The sequence below is a fragment of the Leptonychotes weddellii genome, chromosome 8 (assembly GCF_054177405.1).
Source record: "Leptonychotes weddellii isolate Sample4059 chromosome 8, ASM5417740v2, whole genome shotgun sequence".
In the NCBI taxonomy this organism is placed as follows: Eukaryota; Metazoa; Chordata; class Mammalia; order Carnivora; family Phocidae; genus Leptonychotes; species Leptonychotes weddellii.
In genome coordinates, this window is record NC_138376.1 from 21100684 (window position 1) to 21111167 (window position 10484).

The following is a 10484-nucleotide window of genomic DNA, read 5'->3' on the forward strand; positions in this document are numbered from 1 at the left end:
TTAAACCGGCTGACATTAATTTCATCAAGTAGCAAGAAAATGAAAGATACTTAACAAGGTTTCATTAAGGGTCCACCAAAGGTTAAAAAACATGTAAATCTAAGAGAGATTCCATTTAAAATGTTCTCAGTGGTGGAAAAAAAAAGTTGGTCTATTTTAAGATACTAATATCCATCTGGCAGAACAGACCCAGACCTACAATGCTGCATTTCCCTGAGCAATTGCGCTGAGGTCCTGGGGCTCCTGGGGGTTCCTGAGTGTCAGAGGCACCATGATACATCTTCCCTCCGTTGTCCCCAGTTGGGATCCATCTTTTCTTGGCGCATGACATCTGTGTGGAGAGCCAGCAACTCCCTCTTTCATTAAATGATAAAACACAGCAAAACCCTTTATTTACAATGTTTTTGTGAGGTTTGATTTAAGCACCAGCATTTGGTTTTTAATATACTTCTAATTTGAATACAGGATTATTCTGCTCTTACAGAAAAGGGATTGAAAAAGGTTTCTTATTAAGCTACATCATATGTGAGAATTCCAGAAAATCTAATTTTTAAAAATCAGATACTGCATTCATATGGCTAAAATCTCAAAAATTAGCAAGGGATATACTGTATTGTCTCCATTCAGTCCCTGAGCACTCCTCTGCCCAGTGCCCACCCCCCCCACCACCTCCCTCAACCAGGCAACCACAGTAACATTCAGATCTCCCTCACCCACCTTTTTAATACTACACAATACACGCTATTCTGACCTTACTTTGTCATCCTATCCTATCTTAGAGGTGTTCCCGTTTCATGAAGAATGTTCTTGTTCTTTTCTATGGCTGCAAGCAAATCATATTACAGAATTATCATAATTTATTTAACTGTTTTAATTTAGGCATTAAATAGTTCTCTATTAATGGACATAGATTCCCCCTTCCCTTAAAAAAAAAAGGAAAAAGATAAAACATCTGATTACTCAGGTTTAATTTTTTGGTCCTTGAGTTTGATCCAAAATTGAAGTCTGTCATCTGTCTGTTGTAAACAATACAGTGTTTTACCTTTAATTTTCATATTTTCAAGAAGTATTTATTAAACATCTACTATTATATGTCTAGCTCTTGATACCCCCTAGGTAGCAAGTAGAGGTAGAGGTGGCGGTAGGGGGAGATGGTTTTAAAAAGTATCCAGCGTCCATTAGGGGTTCATAATGTTATTAATGAAACAAGTCATACAGATAACTCAAAAAGGGTCCAAAGCACTATATAATCAGGTGTCAAAGTAACAGCTGCCTGAGTTTAGATGTTCCTAGGTAAGTCAGTAAAAAATAATTTTTAGAAATTGTTTAAGATAGCAGGTGTTTTAGTCAGAAACCTTTGAATTCAAATGTAGACTCTGCCATTTACTATCTGCATGATCTTGGGCGGGTTCTTTTCAACCTCTCTAATCCTCAGTTTCTCTGAGTCTGTGAAGGGGATTTTCCTCCTACTTCACAGGTTTCCTAAGGGGAGTGAATGAGATCACACATATCAACCTCCCAAAAGATGATGGGCCCCCAATATGTCACAGAGCCTTCCTGATCTCTGACAGTTAGATGACCTCTTACACACCAAGGCTGAAAGTTCTTTCTGGCATATATCTTTCACTGATTGAGCGAGAAAGAGAGAATTACGAGTGTGAAGTGCTCAACTGAGATGATACATGACACAGGTGTGAGCAGGAGGAACATGGACCCTGGTTCTCCTCCCTAGGGGGAGACTGTCAGAGAAGCTTTCCCTGAGGACATGATGTCTAAAACACTAAAGGAGATGAGGAGTCAGCCCGGTACTGAGCACACAGGGACACACTGCTGGGGACAGGGTGGAAGTGGCAGATGCCGGAGCAGGTTCTGGGTCCGCGCAATATTCTACCTTCTCTGTCCTTGCAGCAGTGCAAGTGAAATTCCTAACCGAGAGTACAGTTCCATTCTTTGGGGGAAGCTGTTATGTCCAATTCGGGCATTTTTATTCTGCTTTTATAGAAATAATGTGAAACAAAGGTGAAAAAAAGGGAGCTATGTCACAATGAAATGATAATAATCACCTGAGTATTATTCACATTTAAATCACTAAATTAAGTTTATGCCTATTTAGGTTTGATAAACCAACTATTTTATAAGTTCTCAGACTTTTTTGTATTTATAACTCACATAGTAAGTGCAGGTAGGTGGGCATAAATATCAACTGCATAGTTGACGGTGCTTTTTGATTATATTTCTTTATGATATCAATTTGGTCACATGGTAAAAAAAAAAATCCCTGTTGTGACAAGGAAAGAAGAGGTTAATCAATTTAATGTTCCAGAGAGTCATTAGGGATTCTTTTCATTTGCTTTTTTTTTAATTTATTTTTTGATTCCCTAGTGTCTTGTCATCTCCAAGATACAAGTCTCTTTTCCCAGTGGTTCTGTTGTATCATTAAAGAAAACCGCCTAAACCTGAACTCAGGTTTTGACATATGAAAGCCTGTAGAGACCAAATTAAATGCTCACAAATTGGAGTGTGTATGTTACCATACCACATCACCACCAACTTAATAACTGTGACACCATTTCACTAAACTCAGAAAGGCATCGGCATTGCTTGCTCTAATTTGTGTTTATGGTTAGACGTCTGTCAGTATTTTCTATTACATTGCTTAAGTAAAGACATTTTAATGTTTCACTGAATCTGAAAGCATTTGGAGAACACTGCTGTGTATTTTATGATGAAGTAGCTAATGTCCTTGCATTAGTAGAATAAAATCCAGCTATTCCAGTTTGCAGAAAAATATTCTTATTATGCAAATAACCTATAAAAGAGAGAGTGGGTAAAGTGGTTGATGAGCTGGTTATGTTAACATGTGTTTCTTCACTGAATTCTGTCAGGTTCTCCCTTTCTTTTTATAAAATTCTATGGATTTTTGCAAATCCCTTTCTTCTGCAGCCAAGCTCTCACTCAGAATAGAGGACACCTGAATTACATAAATCTCTATCACAAAGTTACATTTTCTGTGCAGAGCAAGAGCTTGTCAGGAAAAAGGTAATGAAGAAGAATAGCTTAGACAGGGGGATTTAATGATATCCAGCTGCTACTCTATGTTACTTGCTGATAAGACTTTGTTTTAAGTTTACAATAGAGAAAGTTTGGGAAAAGGCTAAAAATTCATATACAGGAAGTGGAAGTCTTTATATTTCATTTGTTCAATTTCCGCTAACTCTTGCAATTATGTTCAGACAAGGTTTAATTTTCAGAATGTTCAAATATGTGATTGTAAGGCTTTAAAAATAAAATTTAAATTGCATCCAAAAGTGCAGAAATATTGCACCTTAGGGAAAAGACACTTAACCTATTTGGGCTCACCATATGTTTAGATGATAAGATAAACCTGAGAAAGCACAGATTGTTCAATGTTTACTATAATTGTATGTCATTATTGTGGTGATGTTTCTGCACTTACAAAACGGCAGGGGGTGGGTGGAGGGGGGGAGAGAGAGGGAGAGAGAGCGAGCTTTTCTCCACCGCGGGGGATGCAGTCATTGCTTACTACATGCAGTCATGTAGTAAGTTGCCATAAAATTAGACAAATGCAACCTTTGAAGAATGGGAAAACCCTAAACAAATTACACTTTACTGAATATTAAAATTCTAATATAATCCGAATTTTAGATTCCCAATCTGTTACTTGCATACACGCTGCTAAAATGGCACTGCTTACAGTGCTGACCAGTGTGACGGACCCCACTACTAAAGCCTGGACTTTCTGTGGGCAGGAATGCATTATGATTAACTCTTGTCTGGTAAAGGAAATAACTAGGAAAAGTCTCTGTGGGAGCAAAGCCATTATAATTCTCTCAAGAAAGAACTTCAATATCTAAAATGTGAATACTGCCCTCAACGGATTTACTGCCATAGGAGCCAAAGAGTTAAAATGAAGGAGCGATGTTCTTTCAGGCTAATGAAACCTTCCTGTCTGGAGTCCCTTTCCCAGTGAGTGGGAAAGGAACAGTTTGAATAGCTGGTGCTCTGTGCACTTTCCCACAGGTCTGGACAGGATCTCCAGCTCAGCATCTACTGCTCAGAGAGGAAGAGGCGCACGGAGGGCAGCCGCTGGAGACCCAGGCCTCCCAGGGAGGAGGAGACAGGAGGACTGCACAGACACAACTCAGGCGCTCCCATATGGCTCAGCTGCCCACCACAGGCTCTGAGAGGCTTGACGAAGAAAAGCACTGCTTCTTCTTTTTTCTTAAAGGGCAAAAAGTACACGAAGGTCAGTGGCAGGTACCTGTCTGGAGGCATTTTATGCTATGGGTGCAAACCTCCCACAAGCTGAACTTAAAGGAATGTTCCATCCTTGCAGGAAGTCTCCAGATACAGGAAAAGCTAATAAAATGAAAAGGGAGGAGGCTCTGCTTCCCTTCCCAAACTCAGCTCCTACAACATCTCACGTTACAAATTTGCAAACTAATTACTTAGAGCCAGACATATTAAAAAATTTCCCCTTACAACTAAGTGAATATAGAGAGATTCAAAATAGAGGACTTGGCTCCAGACTTAGGGCTCTGAATTTAAAAGTCTAATTAAGGCGAATTGTGTTTGCTATGTAGTTCTCGCAAACACTAGCATTATTGAAATTACTCCTAACGACTTAATTGATTTAACCAATACCTCAAGTTAAAGATTAGGCAATAATTAGTTCAGCCTGCAGAAGCCGCAGTATTAGGAATGACAAGGTTTTCCATAATGGCTTTGGCTATTTTCTTCTACAACATCAACTTATCTCTATGAAATTTTACATTAGATAATTTCACTTTAAACAGACATTTCAACGGAAGTCAATATGGAAAATAGCTGAAATACAAACGTAAATGGGATGATTTTTTGATTAGCATTAAGATTAGTATGGGGAGTGGAGGAATTCTTTTTCTGTCTCTTTCCCTTGGAGCTCTCTTTTGAAAGGAGAAAGGGGAAATGTCAGTATTTTGTGACTCATCCTTTGGAACAGCATTCCAAGTGTGATTTACTTAATATAGCCCTATAAATCACCTAATGCAGAAGTAATCTCAAGATCTGCATGTAAACATAGCTATTAAAATATTACAATTACTCTGTTTGCTTAGTGCTCAAGGTATAGCTCATCTTAAGGTAAACAGCTTTTTCCCAAGGTGGGGCATCTAAAGTAGCGTCCAAATTATATGCCCATCTAAGAACGCTGAATTTAAGTAAAATATCTTATCATCTAAGTATAACAAGTGTGTGACCAGGAAAGGGACTATTATACCTTTGGCTGACATTTTTCTGCTTTCAATTTGCTGTACTGGTTTGGAAATCAAATTTGCTGATTTCATAGCTGGCTATTGTACTGGCTGGTAATTACTAATCACAGAAAAAAAGTTTTCAGCTCAGAAAAAGAAAAAAAAAAAGTGAGCATGTCTTTCGACTCCATTTGTTTTAGGGATTTGCTCTGAAACCGCCACAGGGCATTTATTTTTAAACAAAAAGTAAGCCAGGGGGCCTAGGTATATCTGCCTTTTGGTAATACTTATTTTCGACTCACAAGACTTAACTTTGTTTAGTGTGGTAATCTGTAACTGTAAGCAATCATCCTCCCGATTACTATTGGGTTAAAAACCGTAAACCATCTACAATTACTAGCATGATCCCTAACCTCTGTAAGGTGGTAATCCAGTATTGGTTGTTAGCTGTCAAATTTATTTCCCTTTGGTGAAATATACCCTGGATTTAATTAGCAGTCATTCTTAATACTTTATGGAGCTGAGCCCAAGCTCTGTGGCTTTGACATTTAACCCCTGACCCTTAAATATTTACCAGCTTTTAAACTGGTTGTGTACAATTATCCCTTCAAGTATATCTCAGATCCATCATTTTGACCACTCTGGTCAATTCCAAGTCAGATGTACTATTCCAACTGATGCTGTAATTCTCGCCCAGAAACTGGAAATAAAATCTTGTTGTTCCACAATGAGCTTTGTCAGGCAAAGCCAAAAGCACTTGTCACTAGAAGCTACCTGTGGAAGGAGCAGGGTGGGCTACTGGTCACGCTGACAGTGCGACAAGCAGGCAGCAGCTGTGGGCCGATCTTTTGGCTCTTGTGAACGCTGAGCCTTTGTGGGGATGTTCTGGGATCAGTTGCATCTTTAACTCACAATCATGAGAGGAATACTTTGGGGACGGTTTTCATTTGTTTGTCTGAACTCAACTTTATTGAGGTATGCTTTGGGAAGTATTATTTTTTAAACTCCTCCCACGTTTGCGAGGCAGCAGACACCTGGGGGAAGCACCCGTGAGGCAGGGACTGCATTTTTCCTCCCCTCATTTAAAGCCCTTGCAGCATCTAATATACAAAACAAGTGCTCTTCAGATGTTAGAATTTCAGGAACATATTTTAATCCAAAAGACTAGGAAAGGAAAAGCCCTCATCAGGCAATAGCAAATGTTAAAAGATAAAACGGATATTGTTCTATGGAGACATTTCACGATCTCGCACCTGGAAGTTGCAGCTAGGCCATCACCTCAGGAATGACAACACTGCTCACATGTTCCACTTGCCTTAGACACACTTCCAGAACACACGCATCGTGCCTGGCGGGTTCTCGCTAGCAGGTTCTCAATAACTGGTTTGGAATGGGCATTAAATAAAGATGGCAGTCACAACAACAGCTTTGCCAAGGCAAAGGTGACAACCAGAAATGCCAAATAGATTTGTGCAAGTAGAAAGAAGAAGATTCCTGGAAGAGAGAGTTCAGCGAGAAAAATAGAAGCATGTATTACTGATCTCCTCTCCCCAAACTGGTGCCCCGTCCAAGCGAGAGAGGAAAGAGAGTGAGAGAAGTATTTGCTGCTGCTAGTGGGGAGCCCATAAGCTGAGACTAAATTAGGGCCAGATGCTAGTTTTTGGCTACGTTAAGAAACCAAAGTCTGGGTCAGCTGCACTTCCAAGTAGAACACTGAGTAGAGACTCTGGGCTCTGGTGTCCAGCTGATCCAGAAGAAATGTTTTCTGTAAGGAGCCAAAACAGGCAAGTGAACAGGCTGGACTTTTAAAAGGTCTAGTAGAATAGCCATAATGTGTGGTCTCCAGTATTGTCTCAGTAAACGGCGTTTGGGTTGGGTAAAATGCCTCAGTGGCAGTTTGGTGCTTACCGGATCTGGCAGCCACTAGCTTTGTGTGGGTGGACTGCTGCATAATCAAGCTCCACTGTATGCATAATACAAATTTAAAAAAAATAGCACAGACTGAAATTTGAGTCAAGCTTCTTTCATGTTTCCCCGATGTTGACACATGGACAAAGAGTATACAGAATTTAGGTATCAGAGACTGAACAAGCTGTACATTTTAAATTCTCTAGAAATTGTTTTCAAGTTTTGTTAACTAATGCTTTAGCAATGTAAAAAGATCCTAAGCAGTAAAAGAATACGGCCAATAAGTCTTGGGCATTTATCTTTAGGGAGTGCCAAAGGGCTGGAAGTGCTAAAAATAAAATGGACGCCCTCTCTATAATCCCTTGCTTTCAGAACATCCCCAAATATTTCAAGGCATTCCTTGTTTCCAGTTGGTCTTTAGTTCAAAGGTGAACTTTATTCAGGGAGGAGGTTGACTAAGCATATTTCAGTCATTTGTAAGAAACATGATACTGGAAAATAGTATGTTTCCTCCCAAACTCTAACTACAAAATGAAACTTACAGGTAACCCAGCAAATTCACAAGTAGCTGATAACCAAATACTGAGGGTTGAAATGACTGATTCTCTCTAAAAATCAGCTAATTAGAAATCACCAAATCTTTCTTAAAAGAGTTACTTTTTGTATCCTCAAACAAATGAAATCATTCCGTTAAAAGATTTCTAAAAACTGAGAAGAGGAAAGCCATTATTATTACAATGGGGAAGAGAACACATAAAAATTAATATTTTGTATGCATGTCCCTACTTCTCCTGTAATGTCACTGCCATAGAAATTTCTATGTGTGTCTGTGTCTGTCTGTGTGTGTGCATGTACGCAAAGACACACTATCAGAAATGATGCTAACACGGGTGATTGCAGAGGCTGAAGGACCTGGGACTTGTCCCGTCCATCGCTTCATTCTCTTATAGCCCACTGAAGGACCTGGGACTTGTCCCGTCCCGTCCATCGCTTCATTCTCTTATAGCCCACTGGCCAGGAAGTCCTGCAACCCTACCTCTGAAGTATTTCTCTAAAGATCACTTCCTCTCCATTTCCCCAACCTTAGTCTTTTTTTTTTTTTTTTAAAGATTTTATTCATTTATTTGAGAGAGAATGAGATAGAGCATGAGAGGGGGGAGGGTCAGAGGGAGAAGCAGACTCCCTGCTGAGCAGGGAGCCCGATGCGGGACTCGATCCTGGACTCCAGGATCATGACCTGAGCCGAAGGCAGTCGCTTAACCAACTGAGCCACCCAGGCGCCCCAACCTTAGTCTTAATGCAGAATCTTCCCTATATCTAGTCTGCATATCCTATAATTCGGAGTGGCATTCAAGCTTGGCCATGATAAAAAGACCTCTCCCTCAGGCTCATATCTCATTATTCTCATTCTCTATAGTCATGTACTTATGGTTCCCTCCAAAACACCATGTTATTTCAGACATCTGAACTTCCTATACGTGTTCTTCCCATCTACTTAAAATTTCTTCCTTATGTTCTAACACTATCTTTCAAAACTCAGCACAAAGATCCCCTCCTCCAGGAAGTATTCTGTGGTGACTTTGTTGTAATGACTTGAGTGATTTCCTACCTTCTCCCTTCCTAACAGAACCCCAGTATAGTTTGGGTATCCTTGAACCTCAGGGAAGCAGACCACAGCTCTAGTCTTAAGATTTATCAGAGCAATCCCACTCATTTGACTGGCAGAGGGCCAGGAATGGTATACGATTCAGAGACACTAGCCAATGAGATAGGAGAGGTCTGCCAGGGACTTCTGGGAAAGCCATTGGACATCATCTCTGTTTCTCTAGATGGGAAAGAATGTGGCCCTCACTGCTATTGGCGGCTGGCCTACCGTCATCTTCAGGGACCAGCCTGGGGATGAAGCTTATACTATGGACAGCAGAGAGGACCCAGCCTGGGTCCTGGGCAACTATGGATCAGCCAACAGTAAAGCCCAGCCCACCGGATGTCAGGTGATGTGTGACAATATATTTCCTTACAGTTAAGGCCAATTTGATTCGAATTTTCCTGCTACTTCTGAAGCTATAAGTATCCTAATTTGGGAGAAGGGGCTGGGAGGAAGAAGACAAACTGCCTTCGAAGGTTGTAATGAGATACAGAGGCTCAAATTGTATATTTTTAGTCAAAGAATATCGAACTCTGCTACGTGGTTCGGTTCTGCCTAGGTGGCAGGTCACGGAAGGTATGGATTATGAGTCACATGCTGATGTGCCAGTGCCACCGCCCACCCAAGTGGGTGGCCTCAGAGTGGCAGGAGGTGCCGCGCTGAGCAGGCAGGCAGGTCCACTGAAGCCCCAAGCAGGCCATGACCATGTGGATCAAAAGGAGACACCCACCAATCCTTCTGGGTCTCCTGACCCCTATTTTAGAAAATAACCTACGTCAATGTACAGTTAAGGTGGAAAAACAACCAAACCACAATGACTGGGGCCCTATAGTGGCTCTCTCCAATGCAAGGCCCATGTTGTTAAAGCCTATCCTGCCTGAGCATGGGGCAGCCCCTGACACTACCATGCCCTACACCATCGGGCCCTTCCAAAAGAAGAATGGGTAGCGGGACGGATGCCACCATGCCCACACAGCCTGTCTGAGATGCTGGTGAGTGATGATGCCAGCCTTCTATTCAGACTTCCACTCCAGAGCCTTTTTCCTTATCTTGTTCATAGGTTTACTTTCAACATAAATATACAGGTGATCACAACAGCAACAAATATATTTATTGAATATCTACCACATGCTGGGCACCATATTAGTAGCTTTATATATGCCACCAGATTCTCACAATGATCCTACTCACATGGCTTATTACCCCCATGTTCACAACTGGTTAAGTGGCAGAGGTGGGGTTTAAACACAAGTTTGCCTCTAAACCTTATATTTTTCAAGTGTAGAAATTCGCCTAAATAAAAACATCCTTAAAAAAAAAAAGAGACTCCAAGTAGAATGAATTTTTTTCAGTTCAAAAGACTAGGGTGAGTCCTTGCTGAATCCTTGCTGAATGGATTATGTGTACTTGAACCATATGATAAATGTTCCACTTTGGTCTCTAAAATAGTTAACATCACAGCAAACCTACTCCGAAGAGTTTTTACCTATTTCGGGATTAAACTTAAAATTCTTGGCATACCATCCTTTTTGCATTTAACTTGCATCTTGAAACTTAAATGCTTGGCATATTTTTTACATTTAGTTGGATTTTTCTGAAATCACTGATAGTCTTCCTTATCATAGAAAATTTTTTGAAACTTTACATCAAGAAATATAACAATCTACACCTTTTCT

The 10484-nt window shown here is 40.5% G+C and overlaps 1 protein-coding gene and 1 long non-coding RNA gene across 2 annotated transcripts in view; both read right to left on the reverse strand.

Annotated features, from left to right (window-relative positions):
- The window catches only part of GMDS (GDP-mannose 4,6-dehydratase), a gene marked incomplete at its 5' end in the record, with an annotated part of 322994 nt that overhangs the window by 197136 nt on the left and 115374 nt on the right, over nucleotides 1-10484 (reverse strand). The window lies entirely within an intron of this gene.
- On the reverse strand, nucleotides 5277-10310 carry LOC145722825 (uncharacterized). Its single transcript, XR_014147393.1, has 3 exons — nucleotides 8448-10310; nucleotides 8124-8242; nucleotides 5277-8072 (listed from the first exon to the last, which is right to left on the reverse strand). It is a non-coding gene; the product is annotated as an uncharacterized LOC145722825 (long non-coding RNA).